General features: G+C 46.1%; 13 non-coding genes across 13 annotated transcripts; all 13 read left to right on the top strand.

Annotated features, from left to right (window-relative positions):
* Window positions 1–472: 472 nt before the first annotated feature.
* On the top strand, window positions 473–663 carry LOC142692495 (U2 spliceosomal RNA). Its single transcript, XR_012860934.1, has one exon. It is a non-coding gene; the product is annotated as a U2 spliceosomal RNA (small nuclear RNA).
* Window positions 664–7,694: 7,031 nt separating this feature from the next.
* On the top strand, window positions 7,695–7,885 carry LOC142692273 (U2 spliceosomal RNA). Its single transcript, XR_012860732.1, has one exon. It is a non-coding gene; the product is annotated as a U2 spliceosomal RNA (small nuclear RNA).
* Window positions 7,886–9,185: 1,300 nt separating this feature from the next.
* Window positions 9,186–9,376, top strand: LOC142692494 (U2 spliceosomal RNA). The gene has a single exon (XR_012860933.1). It is a non-coding gene; the product is annotated as a U2 spliceosomal RNA (small nuclear RNA).
* Window positions 9,377–10,652: 1,276 nt separating this feature from the next.
* On the top strand, window positions 10,653–10,843 carry LOC142692493 (U2 spliceosomal RNA). The gene has a single exon (XR_012860932.1). It is a non-coding gene; the product is annotated as a U2 spliceosomal RNA (small nuclear RNA).
* A 1,284-nt stretch (window positions 10,844–12,127) lies between these two features.
* LOC142692492 (U2 spliceosomal RNA) lies at window positions 12,128–12,318 on the top strand. The gene has a single exon (XR_012860931.1). It is a non-coding gene; the product is annotated as a U2 spliceosomal RNA (small nuclear RNA).
* A 1,272-nt stretch (window positions 12,319–13,590) lies between these two features.
* LOC142692491 (U2 spliceosomal RNA) lies at window positions 13,591–13,781 on the top strand. Its single transcript, XR_012860930.1, has one exon. It is a non-coding gene; the product is annotated as a U2 spliceosomal RNA (small nuclear RNA).
* Window positions 13,782–15,077: 1,296 nt separating this feature from the next.
* Window positions 15,078–15,268, top strand: LOC142692490 (U2 spliceosomal RNA). The gene has a single exon (XR_012860929.1). It is a non-coding gene; the product is annotated as a U2 spliceosomal RNA (small nuclear RNA).
* A 1,284-nt stretch (window positions 15,269–16,552) lies between these two features.
* Window positions 16,553–16,743, top strand: LOC142692489 (U2 spliceosomal RNA). The gene has a single exon (XR_012860928.1). It is a non-coding gene; the product is annotated as a U2 spliceosomal RNA (small nuclear RNA).
* Window positions 16,744–18,023: 1,280 nt separating this feature from the next.
* Window positions 18,024–18,214, top strand: LOC142692487 (U2 spliceosomal RNA). Its single transcript, XR_012860927.1, has one exon. It is a non-coding gene; the product is annotated as a U2 spliceosomal RNA (small nuclear RNA).
* Window positions 18,215–19,507: 1,293 nt separating this feature from the next.
* Window positions 19,508–19,698, top strand: LOC142692133 (U2 spliceosomal RNA). Its single transcript, XR_012860619.1, has one exon. It is a non-coding gene; the product is annotated as a U2 spliceosomal RNA (small nuclear RNA).
* A 1,308-nt stretch (window positions 19,699–21,006) lies between these two features.
* Window positions 21,007–21,197, top strand: LOC142692485 (U2 spliceosomal RNA). The gene has a single exon (XR_012860925.1). It is a non-coding gene; the product is annotated as a U2 spliceosomal RNA (small nuclear RNA).
* Window positions 21,198–22,477: 1,280 nt separating this feature from the next.
* LOC142692484 (U2 spliceosomal RNA) lies at window positions 22,478–22,668 on the top strand. The gene has a single exon (XR_012860924.1). It is a non-coding gene; the product is annotated as a U2 spliceosomal RNA (small nuclear RNA).
* Window positions 22,669–23,976: 1,308 nt separating this feature from the next.
* LOC142692483 (U2 spliceosomal RNA) lies at window positions 23,977–24,167 on the top strand. The gene has a single exon (XR_012860923.1). It is a non-coding gene; the product is annotated as a U2 spliceosomal RNA (small nuclear RNA).
* Window positions 24,168–25,433: the final 1,266 nt, after the last annotated feature.

The following is a 25,433-nucleotide window of genomic DNA, read 5'->3' as shown; positions in this document are numbered from 1 at the left end:
ACTTTGCACGTGTCATAGTGGAGCCCTCAGGATTCCAGAGCCAGCTTTCTGACATCATAATGGGGCCTCAGAGATAAAAGCCTGGGCCCAGGCAGTGTTGGTCAGTGCTGCTCAGCAGGCAGCACTGGACTGGACTGGATTACAGCTGATACAAGGTGTGAAGGAACAAGGGGTGGCTGTGGGCATGCACTTGCTGCCGCTGCCAGTGTTTATCTGCATGGCAGCAGGGCATTTGGGCGTTGCCAGGAAGGCGTTTTTATGTAGATTCCTCCTCTTTCAGCACTGCATTGTGGTGCAAGCAAAAGAAGCAAATCCTGTCTGGCTTCCTCTCCGGCCTTTATTCACCTCCCGTGTAGCTGTGAGTGTGTGAGCCTGCAGGGCCCCATGGAATTGCCTAGAAGTAGGCTGAATCGCTGCAAGGGCTGAACAGCAGTATCGGGCAGGCTCGGGCAACGCGCGGCCCGTTCGGGTTATCGCTTCTCGGCCTTTTGGCTAAGATCAAGTGTAGTATCTGTTCTTATCAGTTTAATATCTGATACGTCCCCTATCTGGGGACCATATATTAAATGGATTTTTAGAACAGGGAGATGGAAATAGAGCTTGCTCTGTCCACTCCACGCATTGACCTGGTATTGCAGTATTTCCAGGACCGGTGCACCCTTTCCTTATGTGTTGACTAAAAGCAGATTCCAAAAGTGTTTTTTGTCTTTGCTATTGTTTCTGTCTTTCTGAAGGGATCTCCCCTTTTAATCCCATTATTTCAACACCTGTTGGACAATGCATGAGTGATAATGAGCTCATTGATTAAATGCAATTAATGAATAGATTGCCACCTCTTGTTGTGTGTCGTCTGTGTTTCTGTGTTTCCGGCATTTCACATTGGAACACCTCATTCACCTTCCTTGTCTTCTCTCCGCCCTCCCTTTTAGGTAAGTTAAAGAGCTGCACCTGAGCCAGCCACTGATTGATTGATTGATTGATTGATTGATTGATTTTTTTTTTTTATCACATTTGTTTTTATTGAGTTTTTCAAATCGAACATACAAGTAAGCAGGAACTAAGCTTACTTACACAACTTAACATAGTAAAAATAGAAATAAATTTACATAACTTAACATAACAAAGGTATCAGTACAATATCATAGCTTTGTGTACAATAAATCATTATGAACAATAAAACAATATGTAAGGGAATACATCAGGGAGTCTCAATGGTATTTTTGCACAATAATATATGGTTTGTATGTGTGAATATCCATAAATCTAGTGTATCGCATTACAATACTGGCTGGAGGTCCAAACATCCCACATGTTGTCAAATGAGCTTTTTTTATTTAAGGAAGAGGCGATCATAGATTCAAACCAGCAGTTGTTGTTTATTCCCTGAATAATTTCTGACAAGGATGGGATTTTATTGGTTTTCCAGTATTTTGCTATTTTGAATCTAGTCACTATAATAGTGTGTAGGATAACTGCTCTGTGAGTGCGATCATACTTGTCGGCACCAATTGCCAACAAGCATAATGGGGCATCTAGGATAATTGGATAACCACATATATTTGACAGAAAACGACCCATTTTTCTCCACACTTCCAGGATATGTGGACACTTCCACCAGATGTGCAACATAGTGCCTGTATTGCTACATCTCCAACACTCTTTTGATTCTTCGTAAAATTTATGAAGTTTCTCCGGGGTGAGGTACCATCTATACAAGAGTTTTCTGGCTGTTTCAATATGGTTAGTACATCTGGAGATCGATGAGACAGCATAGAAGGCCGAGTTCCATTGATCTTCAGATATAGTGACCTCAAGATCATGTTCCCACTTTTGTTTGTATATATGCAAGTCATTTGGGAAGGAGTTTAGTAAAAATGTATAACATTGGGAGATATTACCTCTGGAGGATGAGTTATTTGCTAACCATTTGCTTAATTTGGATTCTGATGTTGGGAGAGGTTTGGGTATGGATGTCAGTGCATGCCTAATTTGTAGATATTTATAAAAGTCATGTTTCTGAATATTGTACATTTGGGCCAGAGTTTGGAAGGGTATCAGGATGTCATTTTCCCATAAATCGGACATGTGGAGTAATCCATTAGCCATCCAAGTAGAGATGTCAAGATCTGGAATGAGAGCCATCAGTAGAGCAATACTAGATTTCTCATAATCCGTAGAATACAGGCTATGTTTAATAACTAGGTGGTGCCATAACTCCGTGATTGCCCTTATTGTAGGATGTGTGGACCTCATATGGTTCCCAAATAAAGAGGAAGCAGATAGGGATATTGCTAATGAGTGCCTTCCCAATACAGATGATTCAATGGAAACCCAATGTTTAGAAGCATCCTGTGACCATAACGATTTTAATTGGTCGAGTATAGCGGCTCTATAGTATTGTAATAGAGTGGGGCATCCCAATCCCCCCTCACGCATGGGTCTGTAAAGAATATCTGCTTTAACTCTTGATTTGGTTTTCCCCCATACGAATCTCATTAAGATGGATTGCAGTTTATTTATGAAAGCGTTTGTCACTAATATGGGAACATTCCTAAAAGTGTAGAGAATCTTAGGAAGAGTTAACATTTTGATGGCAGCTATTCTACCTAACCAAGAAACACCGTGGTGTTTATAGTTATGTAGGTCCTCAATGATTTTCTTGTGGAGAGGAATATAATTTTGGTCAAACAATTTTGAGACTGGAAATGTTAGATTAACCCCTAGATAAGGCAGGGCGTCTTCCACCCATTTGAAGGGGAATGATGCTTTAAGTTGTGCTACCATTTTCTGGGAAAGCCCCATATTCAGAATTTGTGACTTAGAAGTGTTTATTTTGTAGTAAGACGCATTACTAAATTCTGATAAAACTTTACTTATTTCTGGAAGGGACGTGGTTGGGGAAGAGCATATTATTATTACATCATCCGCGAACAGACCTATACGGTGTTCCTTTTTCCCTATTGTGATTCCAGAAATTGAACTAGAAGACCTTATTTTCTCAGCCAGAGGTTCCATTAAAAGCGCAAAAATTAAAGGGGACATGGGGCATCCCTGTCTAGTTCCATTTGTAATGTCAAAGCGTGAGGATAAAAATCCGGCTGAGTATACGGAGGCGGAAGGACCGGAGTATAGAGCTAAAATGGCTTTCCCAAACGGGCCCACTATTCCTATTTTATCCAGAACCGACTCTAGATAACCCCAATGGATCCTATCAAAGGCCTTCTCTGCATCTAATGATAGGAGCAGAGAAGGGGTGTTATGCGTTTCTGCATAGTGAAGGATGTTGATTAGTCTTCTAGTTCCATCTACCGTTTGTCTATTTTTAATAAATCCTACTTGATCAATATTGATTAGAGAAGGAAGGATATCGACCAGCCTGTTGGCCAACACTTTTGAATATATTTTCAAATCGCAATTTAGCAAAGAAATTGGTCTAAAATTTTCGGGTCTATCAGGAGATTTGCCTGGTTTCGGGAGGGTAATTATTAGTGCTTGTAGCATTTCTTTAGGAAAACGACCTGAAATAGTGGCCTGATTGAACATTGATACTAGGTGAGGGGCTATAATCTGAGAGAACTGTTTATAATATTCGTTTGTTAGACCGTCTGGTCCGGGAGATTTATTAATCTTGAGTTGTTTAATGACATTTTGTACCTCTGATAATGTGAATTGTGCATTAAGGAGTGTCATTTGATCACTCGGGATCGACGGTAAATTGACCGAATCTAGAAAGCCATCTATAAGTTGCTGCGTAGGTTGTTTGGTGAGAGGATCCTTGTTTAAATTGTATAAATGACCATAATATTCAGCAAAGGCTTCAGCTATCCCCTGTGGGTTTAAGATTTTATCCCCAGATGGTTTAAAAATATAGGGTATTTTAGCCTTCAAAGTTTTGTTTTTAAATTTATTAGCTAACATCTTCCCAGCCTTATTACCCTGCCAGTAATAGATCATTCTGCTCCTTCTCAGGGCGTATTCACACTTGTGGTATAACAATTGGTGAAGTTGTGTTCTTAATTGTTTTAATTCGATTGTTAGACCTCTCGTGGTTCTCTTTTTATTAAGATCTTCTAATTTCTTAATTTTAAGCAACAATTCTTCTGTTTTAGCTAATCTTATTTTCTTTGCTGTTGCCGCAATTTTGATAAGGTGACCTCTGATTACTGCTTTGTGTGCACACCAGTTGTTAAAGGTGGACGTGTCATCCGGTTTATTAGTTTCGAAAAAGTCAGTCAACGCTTTGTGTATCTGTGCATTGTATTCCTCTTTGTTTAGTAAGGAGTTGTTTATGCGCCAGGGGGAGGTGGGAACTCGATTATATTGCTCATTAATAGAGATAGAGACCGGGGCGTGGTCCGACCAAGTGATTGTCCCAATGCTAGGGTTGATCACACGCTGGAGTAACCATTGGTCAGCAATAATAAAGTCAATTCTAGAATAGCATTTGTGGGGGTGAGAGAAAAAAGTATAATCTCTTTCTGAGGCATTACAAGTTCTCCATGTGTCATAGAGATTTCCCCTGAATAAAATGTTATAGATATCTGTGTTTTTTTCTTTTGGTTTGCTCCTACTCTTATCTAATTGAGGAGTCAGTACTCTATTGAAGTCCCCACATAGTATTAGGGAACCAAATTTATTATTCTCAATTCGTTTAAGTAGACGTTTGAGAAATCTGCCTTGATGCTTATTAGGAGCGTATAGTGAGACCAAGGTGTATTTCTCATTGTTAATAAGGCACTGTATGATTACAAACCTATCACATTTATCATAAGTTACTTGTATAAGTTGAAAGGCCAAAGAATTTTTGATAGCAATCAACGTCCCCTTTTTCTTGCCTAAGTTTGGGGTACAAAAAATATGGGGGAACTGTGCATTTTTAAGCCTGTGGATGTCTTTCTCCAAGAGGTGTGTCTCTTGTGCACATAACACATCACATTTCAGCATTTTACACTCTTTCCACATGAGAGAGCGTTTGAATGGACTATTAAGGCCCTTCACATTCAAAGATGATATTTTAAAGACCATTATACCCTAAGAAAGATCGATACTGTGTACTCTTGTAGCATACCTGATCTCTAAATATCTCCCCTACGTGAGTAATATTATGTGAGTGAGGACCACTTATCTCCGTTATTCCCCGACAAGAAAGACTATATGTACATAACGTATTTTTCTTATCAATCAGTAGTGATACCTTGTAACATAAAAACCTGAGAACACATATGAAAATATGTTCAAATATATCTAGCCAACTCCTTGTAAAGGAAGTTGGCCTCATGGGGGGGGGAAGAGACACAACACGTGTAACATAAGTGCCTTCCTAGCCCACATGGTTATTTAAAGGCACAGTACAACCTGCAGCAATAAGATTATCAAAAAGAAAAAAAAAAGGATATCAGACAACACCGTGAGTTCCTTATTCTGGATTCAACAGGGAGTCCAAAATTCTTGCTGGGTCATTCTCCTCTATATTCAATCAGATTGAATTCAGGGATTCTTAGGAGATCCAACCTGTGTCCATTCCTGGGATAATACCGGTGGTTTCTTTTTCGCCATCATTTGATGATCTCGAGGCTGAAAGTCGGGAAACCATTTTGCTAGAAGAGACGCTGCTTCTTTGGGTGTGTGAAGGACATGGCTGGCTCCATTTTTCGTGATGAGGAGCTTGACCGGGTAACCCCATTTATAGGGAATTTCTTGGTCACGTAGATGCTTTGTGAAAGGCGCAAATTCTCTTCTGCGATTCATCGTGGTTGGTGATAAATCTGCGTACAACAAGATGCCCACAAACCGCTCAGGGATGTCGTTATTTTTAAACGCCGACTTCAAGATGGCCTCTTTTGTTTGATAAAAATGGATTCTTGCCAGAACATCTCTTGGCGTTGTTTGCGGTAGATGTTTGGGTTTTGGCAATCTGTGTACTCTATCAATCATCAAATCTCTTTGATCCGCCTCTGGGATTAAAGCAGAAAAATAATCAATCAGGAACTCTCTGAGCTGCGCTGGCATGATGGATTCCGGTATACCGCGGAAACGAATGTTGTTCCTTCTGGAGCGGTCTTCCAAGTCAGCCAATTTTAATTTTACTGCTAGCATGTCTTCATCTGTCTCATTTTGAGCGTCCACTAAAGTATTAAAAGCAGAGGAAAATTCATCCATTTTTGTTTCAAGATGAGCTGTGCGATCACCAATATCTCTAATGTCCTTAGACAGTGTGGTAAAGGCAGTTTGGAAATCGTTTTGCATGGATGTCCTTAATTCTGACAATAGACTCCTCATATTAGATAAGGTGATGGCTGATTCCTCAGACGGGCTGCTTTCCCTAGATTTCCCCAGATTGGGCAGACTAGGAGGGAGAGAGACTGACCTGAAATCCAGTGCATACAGCTTGTCTGGTGTGCTTGAAGTTCCTTCCCCACTTGGACTGCCTGCTGTGCAATGTGCTGCCTGGGAGAGGATAGGAGCTCCTAGGACCGGAGCGTTTTCCTGCAGAGTGTGGCCGGCGCCATTTTGTGAGTTTCCCGCCGGGGGATAGAAGGACGTGAGTTTAACCGGGGCAGCCGGTTTAGATCTTCCTCTCACCATCCCTGCTGCTTTGTGGCTACTTCAGGAATCTCCAGGTATATTTTTGTGTCGGTATCCGACCTTTAAGGGTGGTTATGAGCCGCTTTATCTGAGGCTAGGAGAGGAGCTCAGACTTATGTGACCGCTCTCCTCGGCATCCGGACACACCCCCCGATTGATTGATTGATTGATGCAGCACAATAGTCAAATAGTGGAGTGGAGTAGGGGAACAGCAAACAGCCAATAAAGCAGCCCGCCCGCTCGCCTGCCCGCCACAATGGACCTACCTGTGTACACTAGATGGATGTGATGGAATGTACTGTCGTCCCTACATTTCAAGAAGAAGTAAGAATTGCAGTTGCAACAAAGCCTTGCTTGCCTACAAAGAGAGCAGCAATTTGGATTTGTTACTATGTTACCTAGAAGAATAACAAACTGTGCAAGGATGGAGGTTGTAGGAGCAAGGAGAAGTTGTCTGTAAAGTTGGTGGATGCCTATTTTCCATTTTGCAGTCCCTTGTCTCCCTCTTGTGGCCTCCTGGAGGCAACTAGCTGTGCAAAAAAAAGACAGCCTGGCGGCCGGCTGTTGCAGTGTTGCCCTCTCAGGCAACACTGAGTGACTGACTGAGCCTCACCGTCTTATATAAAGTTCAGACGGAACTTTGCACGTGTCATAGTGGAGCCCTCAGGATTCCAGAGCCAGCTTTCTGACATCATAATGGGGCCTCAGAGATAAAAGCCTGGGCCCAGGCAGTGTTGGTCAGTGCTGCTCAGCAGGCAGCACTGGACTGGACTGGATTACAGCTGATACAAGGTGTGAAGGAACAAGGGGTGGCTGTGGGCATGCACTTGCTGCCGCTGCCAGTGTTTATCTGCATGGCAGCAGGGCATTTGGGCGTTGCCAGGAAGGCGTTTTTATGTAGATTCCTCCTCTTTCAGCACTGCATTGTGGTGCAAGCAAAAGAAGCAAATCCTGTCTGGCTTCCTCTCCGGCCTTTATTCACCTCCCGTGTAGCTGTGAGTGTGTGAGCCTGCAGGGCCCCATGGAATTGCCTAGAAGTAGGCTGAATCGCTGCAAGGGCTGAACAGCAGTATCGGGCAGGCTCGGGCAACGCGCGGCCCGTTCGGGTTATCGCTTCTCGGCCTTTTGGCTAAGATCAAGTGTAGTATCTGTTCTTATCAGTTTAATATCTGATACGTCCCCTATCTGGGGACCATATATTAAATGGATTTTTAGAACAGGGAGATGAAAATAGAGCTTGCTCTGTCCACTCCACGCATTGACCTGGTATTGCAGTATTTCCAGGACCGGTGCACCCTTTCCTTATGTGTTGACTAAAAGCAGATTCCAAAAGTGTTTTTTGTCTTTGCTATTGTTTCTGTCTTTCTGAAGGGATCTCCCCTTTTAATCCCATTATTTCAACACCTGTTGGACAATGCATGAGTGATAATGAGCTCATTGATTAAATGCAATTAATGAATAGATTGCCACCTCTTGTTGTGTGTCGTCTGTGTTTCTGTGTTTCCGGCATTTCACATTGGAACACCTCATTCACCTTCCTTGTCTTCTCTCCGCCCTCCCTTTTAGGTAAGTTAAAGAGCTGCACCTGAGCCAGCCACTGATTGATTGATTGATTGATTGATTGATTGATTGATTGATTGATTGATTGATTGATTGATTGATGCAGCACAACAGTCAAATAGTGGAGTGGAGTAGGGGAACAGCAAACAGCCAATAAAGCAGCCCGCCCGCTCGCCTGCCCGCCACAATGGACCTACCTGTGTACACTAGATGGATGTGATGGAATGTACTGTCGTCCCTACATTTCAAGAAGAAGTAAGAATTGCAGTTGCAACAAAGCCTTGCTTGCCTACAAAGAGAGCAGCAATTTGGATTTGTTACTATGTTACCTAGAAGAATAACAAACTGTGCAAGGATGGAGGTTGTAGGAGCAAGGAGAAGTTGTCTGTAAAGTTGGTGGATGCCTATTTTCCATTTTGCAGTCCCTTGTCTCCCTCTTGTGGCCTCCTGGAGGCAACTAGCTGTGCAAAAAAAAGACAGCCTGGCGGCCGGCTGTTGCAGTGTTGCCCTCTCAGGCAACACTGAGTGACTGACTGAGCCTCACCGTCTTATATAAAGTTCAGACGGAACTTTGCACGTGTCATAGTGGAGCCCTCAGGATTCCAGAGCCAGCTTTCTGACATCATAATGGGGCCTCAGAGATAAAAGCCTGGGCCCAGGCAGTGTTGGTCAGTGCTGCTCAGCAGGCAGCACTGGACTGGACTGGATTACAGCTGATACAAGGTGTGAAGGAACAAGGGGTGGCTGTGGGCATGCACTTGCTGCCGCTGCCAGTGTTTATCTGCATGGCAGCAGGGCATTTGGGCGTTGCCAGGAAGGCGTTTTTATGTAGATTCCTCCTCTTTCAGCACTGCATTGTGGTGCAAGCAAAAGAAGCAAATCCTGTCTGGCTTCCTCTCCGGCCTTTATTCACCTCCCGTGTAGCTGTGAGTGTGTGAGCCTGCAGGGCCCCATGGAATTGCCTAGAAGTAGGCTGAATCGCTGCAAGGGCTGAACAGCAGTATCGGGCAGGCTCGGGCAACGCGCGGCCCGTTCGGGTTATCGCTTCTCGGCCTTTTGGCTAAGATCAAGTGTAGTATCTGTTCTTATCAGTTTAATATCTGATACGTCCCCTATCTGGGGACCATATATTAAATGGATTTTTAGAACAGGGAGATGGAAATAGAGCTTGCTCTGTCCACTCCACGCATTGACCTGGTATTGCAGTATTTCCAGGACCGGTGCACCCTTTCCTTATGTGTTGACTAAAAGCAGATTCCAAAAGTGTTTTTTGTCTTTGCTATTGTTTCTGTCTTTCTGAAGGGATCTCCCCTTTTAATCCCATTATTTCAACACCTGTTGGACAATGCATGAGTGATAATGAGCTCATTGATTAAATGCAATTAATGAATAGATTGCCACCTCTTGTTGTGTGTCGTCTGTGTTTCTGTGTTTCCGGCATTTCACATTGGAACACCTCATTCACCTTCCTTGTCTTCTCTCCGCCCTCCCTTTTAGGTAAGTTAAAGAGCTGCACCTGAGCCAGCCACTGATTGATTGATTGATTGATTGATTGATTGATTGATTGATGCAGCACAACAGTCAAATAGTGGAGTGGAGTAGGGGAACAGCAAACAGCCAATAAAGCAGCCCGCCCGCTCGCCTGCCCGCCACAATGGACCTACCTGTGTACACTAGATGGATGTGATGGAATGTACTGTCGTCCCTACATTTCAAGAAGAAGTAAGAATTGCAGTTGCAACAAAGCCTTGCTTGCCTACAAAGAGAGCAGCAATTTGGATTTGTTACTATGTTACCTAGAAGAATAACAAACTGTGCAAGGATGGAGGTTGTAGGAGCAAGGAGAAGTTGTCTGTAAAGTTGGTGGATGCCTATTTTCCATTTTGCAGTCCCTTGTCTCCCTCTTGTGGCCTCCTGGAGGCAACTAGCTGTGCAAAAAAAAGACAGCCTGGCGGCCGGCTGTTGCAGTGTTGCCCTCTCAGGCAACACTGAGTGACTGACTGAGCCTCACCGTCTTATATAAAGTTCAGACGGAACTTTGCACGTGTCATAGTGGAGCCCTCAGGATTCCAGAGCCAGCTTTCTGACATCATAATGGGGCCTCAGAGATAATAGCCTGGGCCCAGGCAGTGTTGGTCAGTGCTGCTCAGCAGGCAGCACTGGACTGGACTGGATTACAGCTGATACAAGGTGTGAAGGAACAAGGGGTGGCTGTGGGCATGCACTTGCTGCCGCTGCCAGTGTTTATCTGCATGGCAGCAGGGCATTTGGGCGTTGCCAGGAAGGCGTTTTTATGTAGATTCCTCCTCTTTCAGCACTGCATTGTGGTGCAAGCAAAAGAAGCAAATCCTGTCTGGCTTCCTCTCCGGCCTTTATTCACCTCCCGTGTAGCTGTGAGTGTGTGAGCCTGCAGGGCCCCATGGAATTGCCTAGAAGTAGGCTGAATCGCTGCAAGGGCTGAACAGCAGTATCGGGCAGGCTCGGGCAACGCGCGGCCCGTTCGGGTTATCGCTTCTCGGCCTTTTGGCTAAGATCAAGTGTAGTATCTGTTCTTATCAGTTTAATATCTGATACGTCCCCTATCTGGGGACCATATATTAAATGGATTTTTAGAACAGGGAGATGGAAATAGAGCTTGCTCTGTCCACTCCACGCATTGACCTGGTATTGCAGTATTTCCAGGACCGGTGCACCCTTTCCTTATGTGTTGACTAAAAGCAGATTCCAAAAGTGTTTTTTGTCTTTGCTATTGTTTCTGTCTTTCTGAAGGGATCTCCCCTTTTAATCCCATTATTTCAACACCTGTTGGACAATGCATGAGTGATAATGAGCTCATTGATTAAATGCAATTAATGAATAGATTGCCACCTCTTGTTGTGTGTCGTCTGTGTTTCTGTGTTTCCGGCATTTCACATTGGAACACCTCATTCACCTTCCTTGTCTTCTCTCCGCCCTCCCTTTTAGGTAAGTTAAAGAGCTGCACCTGAGCCAGCCACTGATTGATTGATTGATTGATTGATTGATTGATTGATTGATTGATTGATGCAGCACAACAGTCAAATAGTGGAGTGGAGTAGGGGAACAGCAAACAGCCAATAAAGCAGCCCGCCCGCTCGCCTGCCCGCCACAATGGACCTACCTGTGTACACTAGATGGATGTGATGGAATGTACTGTCGTCCCTACATTTCAAGAAGAAGTAAGAATTGCAGTTGCAACAAAGCCTTGCTTGCCTACAAAGAGAGCAGCAATTTGGATTTGTTACTATGTTACCTAGAAGAATAACAAACTGTGCAAGGATGGAGGTTGTAGGAGCAAGGAGAAGTTGTCTGTAAAGTTGGTGGATGCCTATTTTCCATTTTGCAGTCCCTTGTCTCCCTCTTGTGGCCTCCTGGAGGCAACTAGCTGTGCAAAAAAAAGACAGCCTGGCGGCCGGCTGTTGCAGTGTTGCCCTCTCAGGCAACACTGAGTGACTGACTGAGCCTCACCGTCTTATATAAAGTTCAGACGGAACTTTGCACGTGTCATAGTGGAGCCCTCAGGATTCCAGAGCCAGCTTTCTGACATCATAATGGGGCCTCAGAGATAAAAGCCTGGGCCCAGGCAGTGTTGGTCAGTGCTGCTCAGCAGGCAGCACTGGACTGGACTGGATTACAGCTGATACAAGGTGTGAAGGAACAAGGGGTGGCTGTGGGCATGCACTTGCTGCCGCTGCCAGTGTTTATCTGCATGGCAGCAGGGCATTTGGGCGTTGCCAGGAAGGCGTTTTTATGTAGATTCCTCCTCTTTCAGCACTGCATTGTGGTGCAAGCAAAAGAAGCAAATCCTGTCTGGCTTCCTCTCCGGCCTTTATTCACCTCCCGTGTAGCTGTGAGTGTGTGAGCCTGCAGGGCCCCATGGAATTGCCTAGAAGTAGGCTGAATCGCTGCAAGGGCTGAACAGCAGTATCGGGCAGGCTCGGGCAACGCGCGGCCCGTTCGGGTTATCGCTTCTCGGCCTTTTGGCTAAGATCAAGTGTAGTATCTGTTCTTATCAGTTTAATATCTGATACGTCCCCTATCTGGGGACCATATATTAAATGGATTTTTAGAACAGGGAGATGGAAATAGAGCTTGCTCTGTCCACTCCACGCATTGACCTGGTATTGCAGTATTTCCAGGACCGGTGCACCCTTTCCTTATGTGTTGACTAAAAGCAGATTCCAAAAGTGTTTTTTGTCTTTGCTATTGTTTCTGTCTTTCTGAAGGGATCTCCCCTTTTAATCCCATTATTTCAACACCTGTTGGACAATGCATGAGTGATAATGAGCTCATTGATTAAATGCAATTAATGAATAGATTGCCACCTCTTGTTGTGTGTCGTCTGTGTTTCTGTGTTTCCGGCATTTCACATTGGAACACCTCATTCACCTTCCTTGTCTTCTCTCCGCCCTCCCTTTTAGGTAAGTTAAAGAGCTGCACCTGAGCCAGCCACTGATTGATTGATTGATTGATTGATTGATTGATTGATGCAGCACAACAGTCAAATAGTGGAGTGGAGTAGGGGAACAGCAAACAGCCAATAAAGCAGCCCGCCCGCTCGCCTGCCCGCCACAATGGACCTACCTGTGTACACTAGATGGATGTGATGGAATGTACTGTCGTCCCTACATTTCAAGAAGAAGTAAGAATTGCAGTTGCAACAAAGCCTTGCTTGCCTACAAAGAGAGCAGCAATTTGGATTTGTTACTATGTTACCTAGAAGAATAACAAACTGTGCAAGGATGGAGGTTGTAGGAGCAAGGAGAAGTTGTCTGTAAAGTTGGTGGATGCCTATTTTCCATTTTGCAGTCCCTTGTCTCCCTCTTGTGGCCTCCTGGAGGCAACTAGCTGTGCAAAAAAAAGACAGCCTGGCGGCCGGCTGTTGCAGTGTTGCCCTCTCAGGCAACACTGAGTGACTGACTGAGCCTCACCGTCTTATATAAAGTTCAGACGGAACTTTGCACGTGTCATAGTGGAGCCCTCAGGATTCCAGAGCCAGCTTTCTGACATCATAATGGGGCCTCAGAGATAAAAGCCTGGGCCCAGGCAGTGTTGGTCAGTGCTGCTCAGCAGGCAGCACTGGACTGGACTGGATTACAGCTGATACAAGGTGTGAAGGAACAAGGGGTGGCTGTGGGCATGCACTTGCTGCCGCTGCCAGTGTTTATCTGCATGGCAGCAGGGCATTTGGGCGTTGCCAGGAAGGCGTTTTTATGTAGATTCCTCCTCTTTCAGCACTGCATTGTGGTGCAAGCAAAAGAAGCAAATCCTGTCTGGCTTCCTCTCCGGCCTTTATTCACCTCCCGTGTAGCTGTGAGTGTGTGAGCCTGCAGGGCCCCATGGAATTGCCTAGAAGTAGGCTGAATCGCTGCAAGGGCTGAACAGCAGTATCGGGCAGGCTCGGGCAACGCGCGGCCCGTTCGGGTTATCGCTTCTCGGCCTTTTGGCTAAGATCAAGTGTAGTATCTGTTCTTATCAGTTTAATATCTGATACGTCCCCTATCTGGGGACCATATATTAAATGGATTTTTAGAACAGGGAGATGGAAATAGAGCTTGCTCTGTCCACTCCACGCATTGACCTGGTATTGCAGTATTTCCAGGACCGGTGCACCCTTTCCTTATGTGTTGACTAAAAGCAGATTCCAAAAGTGTTTTTTGTCTTTGCTATTGTTTCTGTCTTTCTGAAGGGATCTCCCCTTTTAATCCCATTATTTCAACACCTGTTGGACAATGCATGAGTGATAATGAGCTCATTGATTAAATGCAATTAATGAATAGATTGCCACCTCTTGTTGTGTGTCGTCTGTGTTTCTGTGTTTCCGGCATTTCACATTGGAACACCTCATTCACCTTCCTTGTCTTCTCTCCGCCCTCCCTTTTAGGTAAGTTAAAGAGCTGCACCTGAGCCAGCCACTGATTGATTGATTGATTGATTGATTGATTGATTGATTGATTGATTGATTGATTGATTGATGCAGCACAACAGTCAAATAGTGGAGTGGAGTAGGGGAACAGCAAACAGCCAATAAAGCAGCCCGCCCGCTCGCCTGCCCGCCACAATGGACCTACCTGTGTACACTAGATGGATGTGATGGAATGTACTGTCGTCCCTACATTTCAAGAAGAAGTAAGAATTGCAGTTGCAACAAAGCCTTGCTTGCCTACAAAGAGAGCAGCAATTTGGATTTGTTACTATGTTACCTAGAAGAATAACAAACTGTGCAAGGATGGAGGTTGTAGGAGCAAGGAGAAGTTGTCTGTAAAGTTGGTGGATGCCTATTTTCCATTTTGCAGTCCCTTGTCTCCCTCTTGTGGCCTCCTGGAGGCAACTAGCTGTGCAAAAAAAAGACAGCCTGGCGGCCGGCTGTTGCAGTGTTGCCCTCTCAGGCAACACTGAGTGACTGACTGAGCCTCACCGTCTTATATAAAGTTCAGACGGAACTTTGCACGTGTCATAGTGGAGCCCTCAGGATTCCAGAGCCAGCTTTCTGACATCATAATGGGGCCTCAGAGATAAAAGCCTGGGCCCAGGCAGTGTTGGTCAGTGCTGCTCAGCAGGCAGCACTGGACTGGACTGGATTACAGCTGATACAAGGTGTGAAGGAACAAGGGGTGGCTGTGGGCATGCACTTGCTGCCGCTGCCAGTGTTTATCTGCATGGCAGCAGGGCATTTGGGCGTTGCCAGGAAGGCGTTTTTATGTAGATTCCTCCTCTTTCAGCACTGCATTGTGGTGCAAGCAAAAGAAGCAAATCCTGTCTGGCTTCCTCTCCGGCCTTTATTCACCTCCCGTGTAGCTGTGAGTGTGTGAGCCTGCAGGGCCCCATGGAATTGCCTAGAAGTAGGCTGAATCGCTGCAAGGGCTGAACAGCAGTATCGGGCAGGCTCGGGCAACGCGCGGCCCGTTCGGGTTATCGCTTCTCGGCCTTTTGGCTAAGATCAAGTGTAGTATCTGTTCTTATCAGTTTAATATCTGATACGTCCCCTATCTGGGGACCATATATTAAATGGATTTTTAGAACAGGGAGATGGAAATAGAGCTTGCTCTGTCCACTCCACGCATTGACCTGGTATTGCAGTATTTCCAGGACCGGTGCACCCTTTCCTTATGTGTTGACTAAAAGCAGATTCCAAAAGTGTTTTTTGTCTTTGCTATTGTTTCTGTCTTTCTGAAGGGATCTCCCCTTTTAATCCCATTATTTCAACACCTGTTGGACAATGCATGAGTGATAATGAGCTCATTGATTAAATGCAATTAATGAATAGATTGCCACCTCTTGTTGTGTGTCGTCTGTGTTTCTGTGTTTCCGGCATTTCACATTGGAACACCTCATTCACCTTCCTTGTCTTCTCTCCGCCCTCCCTTTTAGGTAAGTGAAAGAGCTGCACCTGAGCCAGCCACTGATTGATTGATTGATTGATTGATTGATTGATTGATTGATTGATTGATGCAGCACAACAGTCAAATAGTGGAGTGGAGTAGGGGAACAGCAAACAGCCAATAAAGCAGCCCGCCCGCTCGCCTGCCCGCCACAATGGACCTACCTGTGTACACTAGATGGATGTGATGGAATGTACTGTCGTCCCTACATTTCAAGAAGAAGTAAGAATTGCAGTTGCAACAAAGCCTTGCTTGCCTACAAAGAGAGCAGCAATTTGGATTTGTTACTATGTTACCTAGAAGAATAACAAACTGTGCAAGGATGGAGGTTGTAGGAGCAAGGAGAAGTTGTCTGTAAAGTTGGTGGATGCCTATTTTCCATTTTGCAGTCCCTTGTCTCCCTCTTGTGGCCTCCTGGAGGCAACTAGCTGTGCAAAAAAAAGACAGCCTGGCGGCCGGCTGTTGCAGTGTTGCCCTCTCAGGCAACACTGAGTGACTGACTGAGCCTCACCGTCTTATATAAAGTTCAGACGGAACTTTGCACGTGTCATAGTGGAGCCCTCAGGATTCCAGAGCCAGCTTTCTGACATCATAATGGGGCCTCAGAGATAAAAGCCTGGGCCCAGGCAGTGTTGGTCAGTGCTGCTCAGCAGGCAGCACTGGACTGGACTGGATTACAGCTGATACAAGGTGTGAAGGAACAAGGGGTGGCTGTGGGCATGCACTTGCTGCCGCTGCCAGTGTTTATCTGCATGGCAGCAGGGCATTTGGGCGTTGCCAGGAAGGCGTTTTTATGTAGATTCCTCCTCTTTCAGCACTGCATTGTGGTGCAAGCAAAAGAAGCAAATCCTGTCTGGCTTCCTCTCCGGCCTTTATTCACCTCCCGTGTAGCTGTGAGTGTGTGAGCCTGCAGGGCCCCATGGAATTGCCTAGAAGTAGGCTGAATCGCTGCAAGGGCTGAACAGCAGTATCGGGCAGGCTCGGGCAACGCGCGGCCCGTTCGGGTTATCGCTTCTCGGCCTTTTGGCTAAGATCAAGTGTAGTATCTGTTCTTATCAGTTTAATATCTGATACGTCCCCTATCTGGGGACCATATATTAAATGGATTTTTAGAACAGGGAGATGGAAATAGAGCTTGCTCTGTCCACTCCACGCATTGACCTGGTATTGCAGTATTTCCAGGACCGGTGCACCCTTTCCTTATGTGTTGACTAAAAGCAGATTCCAAAAGTGTTTTTTGTCTTTGCTATTGTTTCTGTCTTTCTGAAGGGATCTCCCCTTTTAATCCCATTATTTCAACACCTGTTGGACAATGCATGAGTGATAATGAGCTCATTGATTAAATGCAATTAATGAATAGATTGCCACCTCTTGTTGTGTGTCGTCTGTGTTTCTGTGTTTCCGGCATTTCACATTGGAACACCTCATTCACCTTCCTTGTCTTCTCTCCGCCCTCCCTTTTAGGTAAGTTAAAGAGCTGCACCTGAGCCAGCCACTGATTGATTGATTGATTGATTGATTGATTGATTGATTGATTGATGCAGCACAACAGTCAAATAGTGGAGTGGAGTAGGGGAACAGCAAACAGCCAATAAAGCAGCCCGCCCGCTCGCCTGCCCGCCACAATGGACCTACCTGTGTACACTAGATGGATGTGATGGAATGTACTGTCGTCCCTACATTTCAAGAAGAAGTAAGAATTGCAGTTGCAACAAAGCCTTGCTTGCCTACAAAGAGAGCAGCAATTTGGATTTGTTACTATGTTACCTAGAAGAATAACAAACTGTGCAAGGATGGAGGTTGTAGGAGCAAGGAGAAGTTGTCTGTAAAGTTGGTGGATGCCTATTTTCCATTTTGCAGTCCCTTGTCTCCCTCTTGTGGCCTCCTGGAGGCAACTAGCTGTGCAAAAAAAAGACAGCCTGGCGGCCGGCTGTTGCAGTGTTGCCCTCTCAGGCAACACTGAGTGACTGACTGAGCCTCACCGTCTTATATAAAGTTCAGACGGAACTTTGCACGTGTCATAGTGGAGCCCTCAGGATTCCAGAGCCAGCTTTCTGACATCATAATGGGGCCTCAGAGATAAAAGCCTGGGCCCAGGCAGTGTTGGTCAGTGCTGCTCAGCAGGCAGCACTGGACTGGACTGGATTACAGCTGATACAAGGTGTGAAGGAACAAGGGGTGGCTGTGGGCATGCACTTGCTGCCGCTGCCAGTGTTTATCTGCATGGCAGCAGGGCATTTGGGCGTTGCCAGGAAGGCGTTTTTATGTAGATTCCTCCTCTTTCAGCACTGCATTGTGGTGCAAGCAAAAGAAGCAAATCCTGTCTGGCTTCCTCTCCGGCCTTTATTCACCTCCCGTGTAGCTGTGAGTGTGTGAGCCTGCAGGGCCCCATGGAATTGCCTAGAAGTAGGCTGAATCGCTGCAAGGGCTGAACAGCAGTATCGGGCAGGCTCGGGCAACGCGCGGCCCGTTCGGGTTATCGCTTCTCGGCCTTTTGGCTAAGATCAAGTGTAGTATCTGTTCTTATCAGTTTAATATCTGATACGTCCCCTATCTGGGGACCATATATTAAATGGATTTTTAGAACAGGGAGATGGAAATAGAGCTTGCTCTGTCCACTCCACGCATTGACCTGGTATTGCAGTATTTCCAGGACCGGTGCACCCTTTCCTTATGTGTTGACTAAAAGCAGATTCCAAAAGTGTTTTTTGTCTTTGCTATTGTTTCTGTCTTTCTGAAGGGATCTCCCCTTTTAATCCCATTATTTCAACACCTGTTGGACAATGCATGAGTGATAATGAGCTCATTGATTAAATTCAATTAATGAATAGATTGCCACCTCTTGTTGTGTGTCGTCTGTGTTTCTGTGTTTCCGGCATTTCACATTGGAACACCTCATTCACCTTCCTTGTCTTCTCTCCGCCCTCCCTTTTAGGTAAGTTAAAGAGCTGCACCTGAGCCAGCCACTGATTGATTGATTGATTGATTGATTGATTGATTGATTGATTGATTGATTGATTGATTGATGCACAACAGTCAAATAGTGGAGTGGAGTAGGGGAACAGCAAACAGCCAATAAAGCAGCCCGCCCGCTCGCCTGCCCGCCACAATGGACCTACCTGTGTACACTAGATGGATGTGATGGAATGTACTGTCGTCCCTACATTTCAAGAAGAAGTAAGAATTGCAGTTGCAACAAAGCCTTGCTTGCCTACAAAGAGAGCAGCAATTTGGATTTGTTACTATGTTACCTAGAAGAATAACAAACTGTGCAAGGATGGAGGTTGTAGGAGCAAGGAGAAGTTGTCTGTAAAGTTGGTGGATGCCTATTTTCCATTTTGCAGTCCCTTGTCTCCCTCTTGTGGCCTCCTGGAGGCAACTAGCTGTGCAAAAAAAAGACAGCCTGGCGGCCGGCTGTTGCAGTGTTGCCCTCTCAGGCAACACTGAGTGACTGACTGAGCCTCACCGTCTTATATAAAGCTCAGACGGAACTTTGCACGTGTCATAGTGGAGCCCTCAGGATTCCAGAGCCAGCTTTCTGACATCATAATGGGGCCTCAGAGATAAAAGCCTGGGCCCAGGCAGTGTTGGTCAGTGCTGCTCAGCAGGCAGCACTGGACTGGACTGGATTACAGCTGATACAAGGTGTGAAGGAACAAGGGGTGGCTGTGGGCATGCACTTGCTGCCGCTGCCAGTGTTTATCTGCATGGCAGCAGGGCATTTGGGCGTTGCCAGGAAGGCGTTTTTATGTAGATTCCTCCTCTTTCAGCACTGCATTGTGGTGCAAGCAAAAGAAGCAAATCCTGTCTGGCTTCCTCTCCGGCCTTTATTCACCTCCCGTGTAGCTGTGAGTGTGTGAGCCTGCAGGGCCCCATGGAATTGCCTAGAAGTAGGCTGAATCGCTGCAAGGGCTGAACAGCAGTATCGGGCAGGCTCGGGCAACGCGCGGCCCGTTCGAGTTATCGCTTCTCGGCCTTTTGGCTAAGATCAAGTGTAGTATCTGTTCTTATCAGTTTAATATCTGATACGTCCCCTATCTGGGGACCATATATTAAATGGATTTTTAGAACAGGGAGATGGAAATAGAGCTTGCTCTGTCCACTCCACGAATTGACCTGGTATTGCAGTATTTCCAGGACCGGTGCACCCTTTCCTTATGTGTTGACTAAAAGCAGATTCCAAAAGTGTTTTTTGTCTTTGCTATTGTTTCTGTCTTTCTGAAGGGATCTCCCCTTTTAATCCCATTATTTCAACACCTGTTGGACAATGCATGAGTGATAATGAGCTCATTGATTAAATGCAATTAATGAATAGATTGCCACCTCTTGTTGTGTGTCGTCTGTGTTTCTGTGTTTCCGGCATTTCACATTGGAACACCTCATTCACCTTCCTTGTCTTCTCTCCGCCCTCCCTTTTAGGTAAGTTAAAGAGCTGCACCTGAGCCAGCCACTGATTGATTGATTGATTGATTGATTGATTGATTGATTGATTGATTGATTGATTGATTGATTGATTGATTGATGCAGCACAACAGTCAAATAGTGGAGTGGAGTAGGGGAACAGCAAACAGCCAATAAAGCAGCCCGCCCGCTCGCCTGCCCGCCACAATGGACCTACCTGTGTACACTAGATGGATGTGATGGAATGTACTGTCGTCCCTACATTTCAAGAAGAAGTAAGAATTGCAGTTGCAACAAAGCCTTGCTTGCCTACAAAGAGAGCAGCAATTTGGATTTGTTACTATGTTACCTAGAAGAATAACAAACTGTGCAAGGATGGAGGTTGTAGGAGCAAGGAGAAGTTGTCTGTAAAGTTGGTGGATGCCTATTTTCCATTTTGCAGTCCCTTGTCTCCCTCTTGTGGCCTCCTGGAGGCAACTAGCTGTGCAAAAAAAAGACAGCCTGGCGGCCGGCTGTTGCAGTGTTGCCCTCTCAGGCAACACTGAGTGACTGACTGAGCCTCACCGTCTTATATAAAGTTCAGACGGAACTTTGCACGTGTCATAGTGGAGCCCTCAGGATTCCAGAGCCAGCTTTCTGACATCATAATGGGGCCTCAGAGATAAAAGCCTGGGCCCAGGCAGTGTTGGTCAGTGCTGCTCAGCAGGCAGCACTGGACTGGACTGGATTACAGCTGATACAAGGTGTGAAGGAACAAGGGGTGGCTGTGGGCATGCACTTGCTGCCGCTGCCAGTGTTTATCTGCATGGCAGCAGGGCATTTGGGCGTTGCCAGGAAGGCGTTTTTATGTAGATTCCTCCTCTTTCAGCACTGCATTGTGGTGCAAGCAAAAGAAGCAAATCCTGTCTGGCTTCCTCTCCGGCCTTTATTCACCTCCCGTGTAGCTGTGAGTGTGTGAGCCTGCAGGGCCCCATGGAATTGCCTAGAAGTAGGCTGAATCGCTGCAAGGGCTGAACAGCAGTATCGGGCAGGCTCGGGCAACGCGCGGCCCGTTCGGGTTATCGCTTCTCGGCCTTTTGGCTAAGATCAAGTGTAGTATCTGTTCTTATCAGTTTAATATCTGATACGTCCCCTATCTGGGGACCATATATTAAATGGATTTTTAGAACAGGGAGATGGAAATAGAGCTTGCTCTGTCCACTCCACGCATTGACCTGGTATTGCAGTATTTCCAGGACCGGTGCACCCTTTCCTTATGTGTTGACTAAAAGCAGATTCCAAAAGTGTTTTTTGTCTTTGCTATTGTTTCTGTCTTTCTGAAGGGATCTCCCCTTTTAATCCCATTATTTCAACACCTGTTGGACAATGCATGAGTGATAATGAGCTCATTGATTAAATGCAATTAATGAATAGATTGCCACCTCTTGTTGTGTGTCGTCTGTGTTTCTGTGTTTCCGGCATTTCACATTGGAACACCTCATTCACCTTCCTTGTCTTCTCTCCGCCCTCCCTTTTAGGTAAGTTAAAGAGCTGCACCTGAGCCAGCCACTGATTGATTGATTGATTGATTGATTGATTGATTGATTGATTGATGCAGCACAACAGTCAAATAGTGGAGTGGAGTAGGGGAACAGCAAACAGCCAATAAAGCAGCCCGCCCGCTCGCCTGCCCGCCACAATGGACCTACCTGTGTACACTAGATGGATGTGATGGAATGTACTGTCGTCCCTACATTTCAAGAAGAAGTAAGAATTGCAGTTGCAACAAAGCCTTGCTTGCCTACAAAGAGAGCAGCAATTTGGATTTGTTACTATGTTACCTAGAAGAATAACAAACTGTGCAAGGATGGAGGTTGTAGGAGCAAGGAGAAGTTGTCTGTAAAGTTGGTGGATGCCTATTTTCCATTTTGCAGTCCCTTGTCTCCCTCTTGTGGCCTCCTGGAGGCAACTAGCTGTGCAAAAAAAAGACAGCCTGGCGGCCGGCTGTTGCAGTGTTGCCCTCTCAGGCAACACTGAGTGACTGACTGAGCCTCACCGTCTTATATAAAGTTCAGACGGAACTTTGCACGTGTCATAGTGGAGCCCTCAGGATTCCAGAGCCAGCTTTCTGACATCATAATGGGGCCTCAGAGATAAAAGCCTGGGCCCAGGCAGTGTTGGTCAGTGCTGCTCAGCAGGCAGCACTGGACTGGACTGGATTACAGCTGATACAAGGTGTGAAGGAACAAGGGGTGGCTGTGGGCATGCACTTGCTGCCGCTGCCAGTGTTTATCTGCATGGCAGCAGGGCATTTGGGCGTTGCCAGGAAGGCGTTTTTATGTAGATTCCTCCTCTTTCAGCACTGCATTGTGGTGCAAGCAAAAGAAGCAAATCCTGTCTGGCTTCCTCTCCGGCCTTTATTCACCTCCCGTGTAGCTGTGAGTGTGTGAGCCTGCAGGGCCCCATGGAATTGCCTAGAAGTAGGCTGAATCGCTGCAAGGGCTGAACAGCAGTATCGGGCAGGCTCGGGCAACGCGCGGCCCGTTCGGGTTATCGCTTCTCGGCCTTTTGGCTAAGATCAAGTGTAGTATCTGTTCTTATCAGTTTAATATCTGATACGTCCCCTATCTGGGGACCATATATTAAATGGATTTTTAGAACAGGGAGATGGAAATAGAGCTTGCTCTGTCCACTCCACGCATTGACCTGGTATTGCAGTATTTCCAGGACCGGTGCACCCTTTCCTTATGTGTTGACTAAAAGCAGATTCCAAAAGTGTTTTTTGTCTTTGCTATTGTTTCTGTCTTTCTGAAGGGATCTCCCCTTTTAATCCCATTATTTCAACACCTGTTGGACAATGCATGAGTGATAATGAGCTCATTGATTAAATGCAATTAATGAATAGATTGCCACCTCTTGTTGTGTGTCGTCTGTGTTTCTGTGTTTCCGGCATTTCACATTGGAACACCTCATTCACCTTCCTTGTCTTCTCTCCGCCCTCCCTTTTAGGTAAGTTAAAGAGCTGCACCTGAGCCAGCCACTGATTGATTGATTGATTGATTGATTGATTGATTGATTGATTGATTGATTGATTGATTGATTGATTGATTGATGCAGCACAACAGTCAAATAGTGGAGTGGAGTAGGGGAACAGCAAACAGCCAATAAAGCAGCCCGCCCGCTCGCCTGCCCGCCACAATGGACCTACCTGTGTACACTAGATGGATGTGATGGAATGTACTGTCGTCCCTACATTTCAAGAAGAAGTAAGAATTGCAGTTGCAACAAAGCCTTGCTTGCCTACAAAGAGAGCAGCAATTTGGATTTGTTACTATGTTACCTAGAAGAATAACAAACTGTGCAAGGATGGAGGTTGTAGGAGCAAGGAGAAGTTGTCTGTAAAGTTGGTGGATGCCTATTTTCCATTTTGCAGTCCCTTGTCTCCCTCTTGTGGCCTCCTGGAGGCAACTAGCTGTGCAAAAAAAAGACAGCCTGGCGGCCGGCTGTTGCAGTGTTGCCCTCTCAGGCAACACTGAGTGACTGACTGAGCCTCACCGTCTTATATAAAGTTCAGACGGAACTTTGCACGTGTCATAGTGGAGCCCTCAGGATTCCAGAGCCAGCTTTCTGACATCATAATGGGGCCTCAGAGATAAAAGCCTGGGCCCAGGCAGTGTTGGTCAGTGCTGCTCAGCAGGCAGCACTGGACTGGACTGGATTACAGCTGATACAAGGTGTGAAGGAACAAGGGGTGGCTGTGGGCATGCACTTGCTGCCGCTGCCAGTGTTTATCTGCATGGCAGCAGGGCATTTGGGCGTTGCCAGGAAGGCGTTTTTATGTAGATTCCTCCTCTTTCAGCACTGCATTGTGGTGCAAGCAAAAGAAGCAAATCCTGTCTGGCTTCCTCTCCGGCCTTTATTCACCTCCCGTGTAGCTGTGAGTGTGTGAGCCTGCAGGGCCCCATGGAATTGCCTAGAAGTAGGCTGAATCGCTGCAAGGGCTGAACAGCAGTATCGGGCAGGCTCGGGCAACGCGCGGCCCGTTCGGGTTATCGCTTCTCGGCCTTTTGGCTAAGATCAAGTGTAGTATCTGTTCTTATCAGTTTAATATCTGATACGTCCCCTATCTGGGGACCATATATTAAATGGATTTTTAGAACAGGGAGATGGAAATAGAGCTTGCTCTGTCCACTCCACGCATTGACCTGGTATTGCAGTATTTCCAGGACCGGTGCACCCTTTCCTTATGTGTTGACTAAAAGCAGATTCCAAAAGTGTTTTTTGTCTTTGCTATTGTTTCTGTCTTTCTGAAGGGATCTCCCCTTTTAATCCCATTATTTCAACACCTGTTGGACAATGCATGAGTGATAATGAGCTCATTGATTAAATGCAATTAATGAATAGATTGCCACCTCTTGTTGTGTGTCGTCTGTGTTTCTGTGTTTCCGGCATTTCACATTGGAACACCTCATTCACCTTCCTTGTCTTCTCTCCGCCCTCCCTTTTAGGTAAGTTAAAGAGCTGCACCTGAGCCAGCCACTGATTGATTGATTGATTGATTGATTGATTGATGCAGCACAACAGTCAAATAGTGGAGTGGAGTAGGGGAACAGCAAACAGCCAATAAAGCAGCCCGCCCGCTCGCCTGCCCGCCACAATGGACCTACCTGTGTACACTAGATGGATGTGATGGAATGTACTGTCGTCCCTACATTTCAAGAAGAAGTAAGAATTGCAGTTGCAACAAAGCCTTGCTTGCCTACAAAGAGAGCAGCAATTTGGATTTGTTACTATGTTACCTAGAAGAATAACAAACTGTGCAAGGATGGAGGTTGTAGGAGCAAGGAGAAGTTGTCTGTAAAGTTGGTGGATGCCTATTTTCCATTTTGCAGTCCCTTGTCTCCCTCTTGTGGCCTCCTGGAGGCAACTAGCTGTGCAAAAAAAAGAAAGCCTGGCGGCCGGCTGTTGCAGTGTTGCCCTCTCAGGCAACACTGAGTGACTGACTGAGCCTCACCGTCTTATATAAAGTTCAGACGGAACTTTGCACGTGTCATAGTGGAGCCCTCAGGATTCCAGAGCCAGCTTTCTGACATCATAATGGGGCCTCAGAGATAAAAGCCTGGGCCCAGGCAGTGTTGGTCAGTGCTGCTCAGCAGGCAGCACTGGACTGGACTGGATTACAGCTGATACAAGGTGTGAAGGAACAAGGGGTGGCTGTGGGCATGCACTTGCTGCCGCTGCCAGTGTTTATCTGCATGGCAGCAGGGCATTTGGGCGTTGCCAGGAAGGCGTTTTTATGTAGATTCCTCCTCTTTCAGCACTGCATTGTGGTGCAAGCAAAAGAAGCAAATCCTGTCTGGCTTCCTCTCCGGCCTTTATTCACCTCCCGTGTAGCTGTGAGTGTGTGAGCCTGCAGGGCCCCATGGAATTGCCTAGAAGTAGGCTGAATCGCTGCAAGGGCTGAACAGCAGTATCGGGCAGGCTCGGGCAACGCGCGGCCCGTTCGGG

The sequence above is a fragment of the Rhinoderma darwinii genome (assembly GCF_050947455.1).
Source record: "Rhinoderma darwinii isolate aRhiDar2 chromosome 5 unlocalized genomic scaffold, aRhiDar2.hap1 SUPER_5_unloc_39, whole genome shotgun sequence".
NCBI lineage: Eukaryota > Metazoa > Chordata > Amphibia > Anura > Rhinodermatidae > Rhinoderma > Rhinoderma darwinii.
The sequence above is the reverse complement of the archived record's forward strand: the minus strand, read 5'-3'. Positions and strand labels throughout refer to the sequence as shown.